The sequence below is a fragment of the Monodelphis domestica genome, chromosome 3, assembly GCF_027887165.1.
Source record: "Monodelphis domestica isolate mMonDom1 chromosome 3, mMonDom1.pri, whole genome shotgun sequence".
Lineage (NCBI taxonomy): Eukaryota > Metazoa > Chordata > Mammalia > Didelphimorphia > Didelphidae > Monodelphis > Monodelphis domestica.
The window spans coordinates 74,797,139-74,809,458 of record NC_077229.1 but is presented as its reverse complement, the minus strand read 5'-3'; the positions used below and the strand labels follow the sequence as shown (position 1 = coordinate 74,809,458).

At 48.7% G+C, this 12,320-nt stretch overlaps 1 protein-coding gene across 1 annotated transcript in view; it reads left to right on the top strand.

The window, feature by feature from the left end:
- Positions 1–2,216: 2,216 nt before the first annotated feature.
- Positions 2,217–12,320, top strand: part of MEF2B (myocyte enhancer factor 2B) — a 29,626-nt gene continuing 19,522 nt past the window's right edge. The window contains exon 1 of the mRNA XM_007489289.2: positions 2,217–2,411. The gene's annotated coding sequence lies outside the window, so the exon portion shown is untranslated. The remainder of the gene's footprint in view (positions 2,412–12,320) is intronic.

Sequence of the window (12,320 nt, the reverse complement as noted above, 5' to 3'; positions counted from 1 at the left end):
CTTTTAGGATTTTATGTAAGCATAAATTGGGTCCTGGGTTCAAATCTGACCTCAAACATTCCCTAGCCATGTGATCCTGGGTGAGTCACTTCACCCCATTGCCCAGCTCTTACTACTCTTCTGCCTTGGAACCAATACACAGTGTTAATTCTAAGGTGGAAGGGAAGGGTTTAAAAAAATAAAATCAATGAAGGGTTATGGAATGAGGTTGGGATTAGGACTATCTTTTAGATTAGGATTCCATTTTATCAATAGAGTTAGCAGTTAGGGGTTGAGTCCGTGTTCAGGTAGATTTCTCTTTGGGTACAAGGACAGAGCTAGGCAGGCTTTAAGGTTGATCCACTGATCAGTGCCAGGGCGGAGATTAGGCTAAAGGTCCAGTTTAGCTCCTGGGATGGGGCTGGAGTTCTGGCAGGCTGAAGGCTAGCCTTAAGGTTGGTTGTTAGAGGAAAGGGAAAGTTTAACGGCAGAGTTAAGGGTTGGCTTTAGGAATAAAGTCTGAGGGGCGTTTAAAATTAGCCTTGGAGAGTTTAAAAGAGAAAAAGCCCATTACAGGGAGGGAGGAGGAGAGGGAGGAGTCCTGGACAGCTGTTGAAGTCTGGAGGCTGATGACTGGAAATCCCACTCTGAGGTCTCTTCATCCTTTTTGGAAGAAGAAGAAGTAATAAACCAACAAGGAGAGAACGTTCTTGGGGGGCATATTTGGAACCGAGAGGGGTCCCTGCCCCCCAGCAGGGTGAAATCTGGTTACAATAAACACCCAGGGTGACTTTGAGGTGAGGCAATATCCAGGGTCGATGTATTCTCAGGGCTGTTTCCCAGATGAGTTTGATTGGGGGGAACCTCCAATATTAGGCTGTCTGGACTTTATTCTGCAACAGCTGGAAATTCTTTTTTTTTTTTTTCAAATAACCCTTATTCTGTTTTAGCATCAATTTTTTTTAAAACCCTTATCTTCCGTTTTAGAACCAATCAGTTCTAAGGCAGAAGAGCTAAGGGCTAGGCAATGGGGGTCAAGTGACTTGCCCAGGGTCACACAGCTAGGAAGCATCTAAGGTCATATTTGAACCCAGGACCTCCCGTCTCTGGGTCTGGCTCTTAATCCACTGAGCTGTCCCCCTTAGTATCAATTCTAAGACAAAAGAGCCGCCATGGGACCTAGGTGACTTGCCCAGGGTCACACAGCTGGGAAGTGTCTGAGACCAGATTTGAACCCGAATCACCCTGTCTGTTTCTTGATCCACTGTCCCAGCCCCAGCAGCTCTTAATGGAAGGAATGGACGAAAGACTGGGGACAGAATGACTGGTACAATAAATAGTCCCTGCAAGGCTTGGGAGACTGGCTTCAGGGCAGTGGTCTTAGAGCTGGAGAAGGGGGAAGAGACCAATGAGTGACTGAATGAGGTTTCCAAACAGGATCACTATGGTAGTGCCATTGACAGAAGCAGTCTCCTCTCCCGGTCTCAGTTTATTTAATCCTTAAAACAATAGATTTATATAAAAGGCGATCTCTAAATTCTCTCCATTTCTAGTCATTCAAAGGCCTTCAAGTTCCGACACCTAATAGAATTTACACCTGAGTGGGACTTGGTCCGATACTTTCACAGATGTTTGACAGATGAGCAAACTGAGGTCCACCATCGGGAAATGACTCGCCTAAGGTCACACAGCTAAGACGTCGGTGGTCTTTGCCCTTTGCCTTTTAGTCCAGGGCTTTCCCCAGTATATCACGTTTGCCTCCTTTCTGGTTCAGCCATCCCAAGCCTGGGCTGGACTAAGCCGCTCGGTTGGTGCTAGACTCGGACTGCTTCTAGCCCTTTCTTCCCTTAGATTAGTCCGGCAGTCCGGGGCCCCTTTCCCTGAGCCACCTTCCCTTAACTCCTAGTCCAGACACCCACCATGCTTCCCCTTTCCCAGACTCGTTTCCCCTTTATTCTGAGGCCCTGAGAGTCACCGAGAGGGTTTTCCAGGCCAGCCTTCTAGCCGCCAGCGGTTCCCTAGACTCTGGGGTCTTGCCCTTGTGTCCATCCTGGAACCGAGGCCAGGGCGGGGAGCAGCAACTTCGCAAACACCGCCCCTTTAGAGTGAGTGGGCGGTGGGCGGGCCGAGCGCCGCCCGAACCACCCAATCGCAGAGCGGAGGAGTAGCTCTTATGCAAATCGATCCCGGAGGTCCAGCCCAATCTCCGCCTGGAGTGGGGGTGTCTATGCAAATAGAGGCAGTCTACTATGAATGCACCTGGCCGTGGCCCGCGCGTCTCCCGGAATCTGTATCGCCCCGAGACTTCGCTACACTCCCGGAGCCCTGACGTTGCCTCTGAGCCCTGGCCCCGGAGCCGACCCGCGTCCTCGGGAAGCCCATCTCCCTGAGCCTGAAGCCGGGGAGTTTCCGTAGAGGGCAACGCCGAGCAGGTGTGTTTGCGTGTATTTGTGCGTGTGAGAGAGAGAGCCGGTGTCCGCGTCTCTGAGAGCATGTGCGCGTGCTGTCGGGTTCGACCGGGAGCGGGGGGACTAGGACAAGGACCGAGGGTCGCCCAGCCATGGCCAGGGAGCTCCTCCTCGAGAGGCCGGGGGCTCTGAGGTCCTTTAAATTGGAAAACCCCGCACCAGCGAGGAGCTGGGTGGATCCAGAGATGACACCGCACGAAACCCCACCCCACTCCCAGGCCAGATGGCGCTAGGAAGAGCTTTCAGAGGCCAGCCACGGGGAAGGGGGGAACTGATGAAAGGGTCAGCACCTCCGGGTTCTCCTGCTGAGGGGGTGCCCACTAGATGAGAAGGGTCCAGAAGGAGGCAGCCGCGCCAGAACTCAGTCTGGGATGGGTGGCTGGAGAGGCTGGGGATCCTCCAGGTGGCGTTCTCAGTGCCGGCGCGGGCTGCCGTTGGGGCAGAGCCTCTGATGGTTAGGTCCAAGTGCAAAGGAAGGGGCTTTTCCTTACCCACTAACCAAAAGGCACAGGATCTAAGCCAGGCTGTGGGCAGAGTACTGAGGAACTCTGATCACAGCTGTGCCTTCCTGCCTGCCACCAAAAGTAGAAGCCAGCTGTGGGGCAGGAGATTGCCTGGAAAGGGCGTCGAATCCTAGATTCTGAGAATCTCAGACTCGGCGGCGGGGGGGGCCATCTGTCCCAACATGCGAGCTTGAGGTAATTCAGCTAATACATGCGATTGAGAGCCAGCCATCTCTTCTGGCAGCCATTCACTCCCAATGAAGAGCTTTTCCTCTTATTGAATTAGAATCTGGCCCTCTATAACCCACTCCCATGGAGCTTAGCTCTGGAAACTGAGGTCAAGCTCTTTGACCCACAAACACCTTTAAAAGTCCAGAAGACAGTGAATGCATCATTCAGGGTCTCTTATTCTCAAAACCTCTCCCCAAGACCCACGTCTTGGGTCTCTCAGTAGAGGAGGTCAGACCAGGGCATAGAATGAATATCAGATGGGATGTGGACAAGGACTTGGCCAATCCCGAAGGAAGTAGACCCACTGGAGAGTTCTCCAGTGAAAACGGAAGTCAGGTTTGACTCTCTCTTCTCAATAAAAGGTGGACATGCCTTGGGTGCTGAGAACAGCTGTTGGGTGATGAGAAAAGTCAAGAGGTCTGAATTCTAGTGAGGTCTCTGCTGTGACCTTGGGCAAGTCACTTCCCCTTTTTGGTCTCCATAAAATAGGGGTGCTAGATTAGATTTCATCGACCATTTATTAAAGGCTTGCCATGTGCACTGTACTTTGCTAGGGCCAGGGGATACAAAGACAAAAAACGAAACTGTCCCTGCCCTCAAGGGAGTTTCTTTTTTCTTTTCTTTTAAACATTATTTTATTGGGTCATTTTCAAAGGCTTTCTTTTTTCTGTGCACACAGTGGAGTAAATATACAAGGTAATTTGTAGGGAGAGAGGAGACATCAGTGATCACAGTGGTCAGAGAAAGCTTCACCGAGGAGGTAGCAGCTGAAATGAGCCTTGAAGGAAGAAAAGGATTCTGAGAGGTTGAGATAAGGAGGAGGGAGGGCATTCTAGGCATGGGAGACCCAGAGGAGAGCATTTGCCAGATGGAATGTCCTGTTCAGGAAACAGGTAGGGTTTGAACCCAGAGTACATCGCAGGGAGTGAGGTGAAATAAGACCGTTTGAAGACCAAGCATGGAGAGCTTTAAATGCCAGGCTGAAGAGTTTGGATCTTGACCTAAAAGCAATCGGTAATCACAAAAGGCTCCTGAGCAGGGAAGTATCATGGCCAGAAGCAGGCCTTGGCAACAGGGCAGAGGATTGGTTAGACAGGATTGCTCAAGACCAGGTAGGAGACAGATGCAGTAGCTCAGCAGAGAGATGAGAGAAGGGCTTCACCTAAAGGAGTGGCTCTGAAGAACCAGAAGGGGCTGGATTCAAGAGCTGTTGTGTTGGTGGGAAGAGCAAGACTTGCCTATTAATCATGATGTTAAGGAGCACAGAAGGGAGAAGGAAGGATTGCTGGGATTTTGAACCCGGCTGCCTATAAGGATAGCGCTGCCCTCCGCAGGAATGGGCAAGTTTGGAAGAAGGACAAGTTTCGGGGGAAAGACGCTGTCCTGCTGTCTTCCAGCTTAGATACATTCAGTTGTAGATGTTCTTGGTCCTTAAGGTCCTTTCGAGCTCTGACATTCTGTGCTCTAAGGGGCGTCCCAGCTCTGACGTTCTATGATGTAATGGCCCTCCAGGTCTGACATTCTGGCGGAAGATTCGTTGCAGCTTTGACATTTTGGATTCTAAAGACCCTCCCAGTTCCAAGGTTCTGTGTCCTAAGGGCCTTCCTGGCTCAGACATCTCATGGTTCTTTGACTTGGTCCAGATTGTGAAACTTGTGCTGGCCTGGGATAAGAACAGATTAGGATAATCAGGGCTCCTCATGCCTGCTCACCAAAGGTCCCTGTCAGTTGAAGGGGCCACGATGTGCCTGGGAGGCATGTTGTGGTGATGGATGGAGTGACCTTTCCCTCAAAGCTCACCTGGCTGAGCCTATGAGGACTGAGGTTGTGGTTATTGTCACCTCCCTGGGAAACAGCCCACAGACTCCCATCAAGGGAGGCTCTATTTCCAGGCCACCCCATTATACAGATGGGATAAATGAATGCAGACGAAAGAGCCCTGGGAGGGGGGAGCAAGGGCACCTTTGTTCCAGATCCAATTCAAACACTTACTAACCATGACTGATGGTAAGTGATCTTGCCTCTGTGAGCCTTAGTATCTTCATCTGTGTAATGGTCATAATGATACATATATTAAAGATGTCCCAGGGCTCTTGAGAGGAAACCATGTTGGCAACCAGAAAGGGCTATAGAACTGCTAGCTAGCTGGGGTACTTGGGTTCAGAAAGGCAAAGACTCTAGCCTTTAGGGATAAGCCCCAGTCCCTGCCTTCACAGAGCTCACCACTCAGCAGGGCAGGAGACAAGAGGCATATTCGTGAATCAGTCAGAGAATGCTAAAGCATGTGGGGGGAGCCAGAGGCCAGAGGACCACAGACCAGGGAATTTAGAGCTCGAGGACCCTTCATTTTATAGATGAGGAAATGGTGGCTGGAGAGACCAGTGCTGGTTGGAATGATGGATCACAAGGGGCTTGCTGGAAAAAGGGGAACTTAAACTAGTGCTGAGAGATGGGCTAGAGATTCGGAAAGGTGGAGGGCATACCTGGTGTTTCCAGTGATAGTTGGATCATCGATTCAGAGCCAGCAAGGAATGATCTCATCCACCCCCTCATCTTATAGATGAGGAAACTGAGGCCCATGAAGGAAAGTGACTTGTCTAAAGTGATACTGGGTGGCAGAGCCAGAATATTAACCCAAGTCCCTGAAGCCAAAATCGAGTGTTCTTTCCACCAGACTAGCAAGGAGCTTGGTTTGTCTGGGAAAAGAGGGGTGTTTAGAATATCATAGAATCCAGACCTGGCAGAGGCCTTGGAAATTAGCTACTCCATCTTAACAGAGTCCAGGTGACTTTGCAAAGGGAACTTTACAGAAAAAGAAACTGAGACCCAGGGAGAGGAAGGGCTTTTCTCCAAGTCAGTGGTGTAGAAGTAAGTCACTGCTCTTGACTCCCAGTGAAGAGTTCTTTGGACTCCTCCAATAGAACAGAAGCTTCATGAGATCAGCGACTGCTTCATTTGGGTCTTTGAACCCCAGGCACCTGGAAAAGGGTCTGGCAAAGGGCAGCTGGAACCCAGAAGATACTGGGTTCAAATCTGACCTCGGACACTTCCTAGCTGTGTGACTCTGGGCAAGTCATTTAACCCTAATTGCTGACCACTCTTCTTAGAGTTGTTACTAAGCCAGAAAGTAAGGGTTGAAAAAAGAAAGAAAGAAAGAAAGAAAAGGGTCTGGCACAGAGTGGGCGCTTACATGAATGCTTTTGGGTTGAGTGTCTATACCTGATGTCCCATCCTGAGGGGGAAGAAGACTAGAGAGTTCCATAATCAGGAAGGTGAGGAGAAACAGAAAGTAACACCAGCAGCAGGGGCATCGGTATCCCTCTCTAGCCCCAAGTTTGGAGCCTGGAAAGAAGGTAACCTTGTGATGGGGGGAAGACATGGGAGAGTTTGAGAGGGAACCCTGTTTCCCTTCAGCTGGGGAGAAGCAGTCAGAGGCTAATCAGCTCTGAGGCTCCACCCAGAGCCCCAACAGGTCTGCTAATTTCTTAGGGTAGCAAGGTGGAGGAGACAGCCTAGGGATTAATTTCTCAGGCCCCGCTGGGCCTCCCCTCCGCCGCCTGTGCCAGCTTTCTCCAGAACAAAGAGATGGGACATCGGTCCGAGGAGCTGCCTGCTGGGTGGGCCAGTCATCTGCAGATTCCTTTGTCTTTTAACCTAGGCTTTTAGCAGTGTGTAGAATTCTCGGTGTGGAAACTCACTCCATGGGTGCAGATTAGTACCTCCTAAGTAACTCAGAGTTTGGGGGGGTTTTAAACCCTTACCTTTCATCCTAGAATCAATACTGTGTATAGGATTCAAGGCAGAAGAGAGGTAAGGACTAGGCAATGGGGGTCAGGGGACTTGCCCAGGGTCACACAGCTGGGAAGTGTCTGAGGTTAGATTTGAACCCAGGACCTCCCGTCTCTAGGCCTGGCTCTCAATCCACCGAGCTACCCAGCTGCCCTGTAATTCAAAATTTTAGAGAATTGCCTGAGAGCACTGAAGGTCAGTTAAGTGACTTACTTTGGTAATACCACTAATGTATGTCACAGGTAGGAATGAAGTGATTTAAGGTCAGCTTACTATCTGCTCTACAAAAAGGCCTGACTATCCAACAGGGACCCATAAAGATGTCCCTCCTCCACCAACCCCCACCCCCACCCACGATATGTTCAGGGCACTTCAAGCATGTCCCATTGCACCTTCTTACTCTTTATGAGCTCTTTTATGATCTTCTCCATTGAGGTTCCTATAAATGAGAGAATCATACACATATTCCCAAACAAGAAAGAGGAACCATAATCCATCCCTGGATGTGCTGGGGAATGTGTGTGCATTTGAGGAGGTCTGTGTGTGTTGTGGGGAAAAGAGGCTCATCGAAACATGTGCATGTACTACTCTTGGTGCTAGCCATCAAGCGAGAGCCTGCACACACTGGACTGAATCACTTTGCCCATGCAGTAGGGCTAGAGATGGGGTGGAAGGAGTTAACTCTGGTAGCAAGTCTTCTTTGGGAAGGGGAGGATGAGGTGGGCAGGAGGGTGCCCTCTCTGAACCCATGCCCAAAGGTGGCAACCTTATACTGTGTGTGTGTGTGTGTGTGTGTGTGTGTGTGTGTGTGTGTGTTGGGGAGAGACAGAGACAGAGAGAGAGACAGAGGGGGAAGAGAGGGCGAGAGAGAGAGAGAAGGTGAGAGAGGGAAAGAGAAGGAGAAGAGAGGGAGAGGGAAAGAGAGAGAGAAGGAGAGAGAGACAGAGAGAGAGAAGGTGAGAGAGGGAAAGAGAAGGAGAAGAGAGGGAGAGAGAGAGAAGGAGAGAGAGAGAGAGAGAGAGAGAGAGAGAGAGAGAGAGAGAGAGAGAGAGAGAGAGAGAGAGAGAGAGAGAGAGAGAGAGAGAAGGAAATGATCTTCCTGGTCAAGTGGGGATGGATTGAGGGACCCTAAACATTCTGTTGGACAGGGATTCTTAACCCGGGGGATCGATAGAGAGATTTCAGGAATCTATGAACTTGGTTTGTTTTTTAAGACTATTTTGAGAACTATATTTCAATGTAATTCATTATCTTTGTAATTCTGTGTCTTTTACTTGAAGCATTTAAAATTCTTCTGAGGAGTCCATAAAAAGAGTGCCCAAAGAGTCCATGATACAGAAAGGCTAACCATAGAAGTTCAGTACTGGGAAAGACCTACTTTAGATCATGGGACATGTGCTCCAGCCTATGTTTCCTGCTAGAGTTTGATGCTTAAGATTGACTGACCGTGGGTAAATCATTTAACTTCTCTGGGCCTCAGTTTCCCTATCTGTAAAATAAGGGGGTTGGCCTGGCTGGGCCAGACCAAAGTCAATGAACCTATGAGATCCTCTGGAGCAACCTCTCAAATTCCACATGTCTAAAACTGAACTTCCCATCTTCCTTCCTCCCTTTGCTCTCTGCTGAACTTGCCCTTTCCCACAACTTCCTTATTTCTCTGAATCCACCTGCATCCACGCAGTGCTCTGGACTCAGACATCTTCGAGATTTTTTTTTGGCTTTTCCCTTTCCCTCATTTGCCACTTTGGACCAATCCCATTGCTTTGACAATACCTCTTGAATCCACTCCCTATTGTTTCCACTCACTTGAGTTTTCTCTTATTCAGCTTTCCATCCCCTCTATTCTGGACTATTGTAATAGTCCTAATTAATGCCCATTTCTCCCATCTTTCTCTTCTCTCACCTGTCCTTCACAGTAAGCTATAATTCTTCTTAGCCTGGCATTCAAGGCCGGCTCTGGTTCGGTTCTAGAATGCCTTTTCTTGCCCTGTTTCAAACCAGGCTCCTTCACTCATCCTATATTCCAGCCACCATTCACAGCCATCCCAGCCCATCCACCTGGGCCATTTTGCCAGCTGCCCTTCTGGTGTTCTCCTTCTTCCTGTCTAGAACAGCATCCTCCAGAAATCCTGCCCCATTCCCAGCCTGCAGCCAGTTAATCCCCTCAGCTTGGTGCTCCTGCCCTGGGGCTGAGCTGCCTAGATGGATAAGAGCTCCCCTAGACCATTACTCCTACCTAGCCCCACTATCAGTCCAGTTTCATTCATAGCCTTCATTTTCAGATATCCTCCTGGGCAATGTGGTTATAGAGAATAGGACACTGGACTTGGCCAAGGTCAGGAAGATAAAGGCTCAAATCCTGCCTTAGGTGGTGACCTTGGTGACCCTCTGCAAGTCACCTAGCCCTTCTGGGCCTCAGTTTCCTCATCTTTAATTGTGGTGCTAGTTCCAAGAGTCTCTAATTCCAGTAAGAATGTTCTGTGTGTATGTGCTTGCCTACATGCATGTAGAATAATAGTAGAAGAATTAAAAGGAATTGAACTCAGGGACAGTTAGGTGGCATAGGAGATAAAGAACTAGATCTAGAGTCATGAGGACCTGGGTTCAAGTTTGGCCTCAGACACTTCCTAGCTGTTAGGATAAGAATTTATTTGATTTCATTATTACATAGCTTTGTGACCCTGGATAAGTCACTTAACCCCATTTGTCTAGCCCTTAAACTTTTGTTACTAAGACAGAAAGTAAAGGTTGAAAATAAATAAAAAGAACTGAACTCTAATTTGGTGGTCTTTCCTCCCACCTTTCTTGCTTTCCCTCTCCCAATATCCCTTTTCTGCCTAAACTTGAGCCCCACCAGACCCTCTCTGAGAGGAACAGCAACTCCTGGCCTGACCAGTTTCCCTATTCCTGCTGCAATTCTGGGAAGTCAGAATTAAAGAAGCCTTATAACTCAAGGGGCTAAATGACTCCACCCCTAAGATCTGTGGGTCAGCTCCGTGTTCATTCCTTCAGTCCCTGGGTCCCTACTGGGCTCCTTATTTGGCTCCCATCAATCACTGAAATGGCCCGTCATTGAGATGAACCAGCCTGAGACCCTGCCTACTGAGGAGCTCAGGGATACCAGTTCAGATATTCATGGTCCAAAGCTGAAAGAGAAGTCCACTGTCTTCCCCTCTAATCTGTTAGAGGCATCACCAAGAGACATTGTGGCTTAGTGGATAGGGTGCCCAACTTGGAGTCAGAAGGATCTGGGTTCAAATCCCACCTCAAATATATATTTGCTATGTGATCCTAGAAAAGTCTGTTTTCTGGCTCCCTCAGCCTCAGTTTCTCATCTGTAAAATTAATTAAATGGACTAGATGACCTCTGAGGTCCCCTCTAGCTCTAAATCTATGGTTTGGCCATCCTAATGTCCAGCTTAATTCTCTTGCTTTTAAAGATTTGGTGGGGGATCCCCTTTGTCAACTCAAGTACAAGCTCCTTAGTCTAGAATTCAAAGCCTTCCACACTGTAATTCTAACCTACATCATAAAGAGAGCCCCCCTCCTGCTAGACCCCTCCACATGCTCTACAGTGAAGCCAGCTCTTTGGGGTTCCCTGTTTTAATCTCATGCTCTGCCTTGGCTCACCCCATTCCCCCACACCCCAAACGGATCCCCTTCCTTCCCTTCCAGTTCTCTTCCTGTCAAATCCCAGGTACCACTTTCTTCATGAAGCCTTCCCTGATTGGAGGGATCCTTCCATTCTTCCCTGTCTCCACTGGGAAAGCATTTGGCCTAGATCTCCCTTGTACTCCACGCACTGGTCCTCGTGTCTCCTCCCTCTCCTATCAGATCGTAAGCTCCATGAAGGCAAGAGTTGGTGTCTTAGGACACTTTGTGTCTCCTCCTTGAATGGCATAGGAACGTGTGAATAATGGAGGGTCCATTGATGTTTATTGAATGAATGAATGAGTTAGTGAGTGAACAAATGATTGAAACATGGGGAAATGAGGGAGATGTGACCGTGGTTGGGTTTTAGGAATTTCCCCCACCCAAGGCCCATTCCGCTGGCCAGTTTTGGACAGGAAGTGGGGCAAGGGCTGGGGGAAGTACATGTCACTATGAGGCCAGGCTTGAGTGGGTAGAAAAGAATGGGGGAAATATGAAGGTAGAGGAGGGAGGACTTGTCAGAGAAAAACCTGAAACCTTCATTTTCCCGAGTCAAATACCATCCATGTCGCCCCGTTGCCCTCAACAGAAAGTGCTATTTCCTAATGCTGGCATGCAGTGCCCTTCGTGATTCCACCCAACCTCTGTTTCTTGTCTTATCTTCCCTGATCCTCCATCCAGCTCAACCAAACCAGACAATTCCATGGGGCTGAATATCCTACCTCTGTTCCCTTGTTCACACTGTCCCCTGGCTTGGAATGTCTTCCTCCTTCCCATTCACCCAGTCACATCCAATGGCATCCTTTGAAGCCCTACTCAGAGGATAATTCTCCCCTAAAAGTCTTCCCTGCCCCCTCCGGCTAGCTATAGTCCTTCCTATGGTTCCACGTCTGAATCTCTTTTAATAGAAGTGATACGCCAATGCAACATGAGTTAGGAGATCTGGGTTCAAGCCCTGGCTTGAGTAGTTGTGAGCTTTGGTAAAATGATGGAGGGTCTGGCCTCAGTTTTCTCAGTTGCAAAATGAGGAAGTTGAGTGAGATATTCACTAAGATTCATTCTAACTACAAGATCTGTGATTTTAGCATTTATTAAGAACCTACTGTGTCCTGGGCATTGTGCCTTCAGTCACCATGGAGAGACAAAGTTTAATCAACCAATAAATGTTTATTAAGCGCCTACTATGTGTCAAAAATGGCACTAAATGCTGGATGGATAGAGTTTAGATGTACCCTCATGGAGTTCTCAATCTAGAAGGCAATGAAGATACAAGCCCAGATATCAGCAATGCACCATATTACATGACAACTTCATCAGAGAACAGCAACCCAAGTGTGCTCATGGGAGGTTCCAGGAGGGAGACAGGTACCTATGGTGGGATGACAGGGAAGCCTTCCTTCAGAAAGCAGCATTTCCTTTGGGTTTTTTAAAAGATGGCTAGCCATCAAAGAGCAGGAGGGAGGGCATTCCAGGCATTGGGAACAGCCTGAGCAAAGTAACAGAGGTGGGAGACCTTGGGGCATTTTTAGGAGGAAGAGTATTGCCCAGCTGAGAAAAATACCAAGAAGAGTTTGAACTTTATTCAGAAAGCCATAAGGAGGTATTTAAGGGTCTTGAGCAGAGGAGGGATGAGCCCAGATCTGTTCAAAAACAGTGGACCTGTCAGCATGCCAATTTGGATGAGATTGGAGAAGAAAAG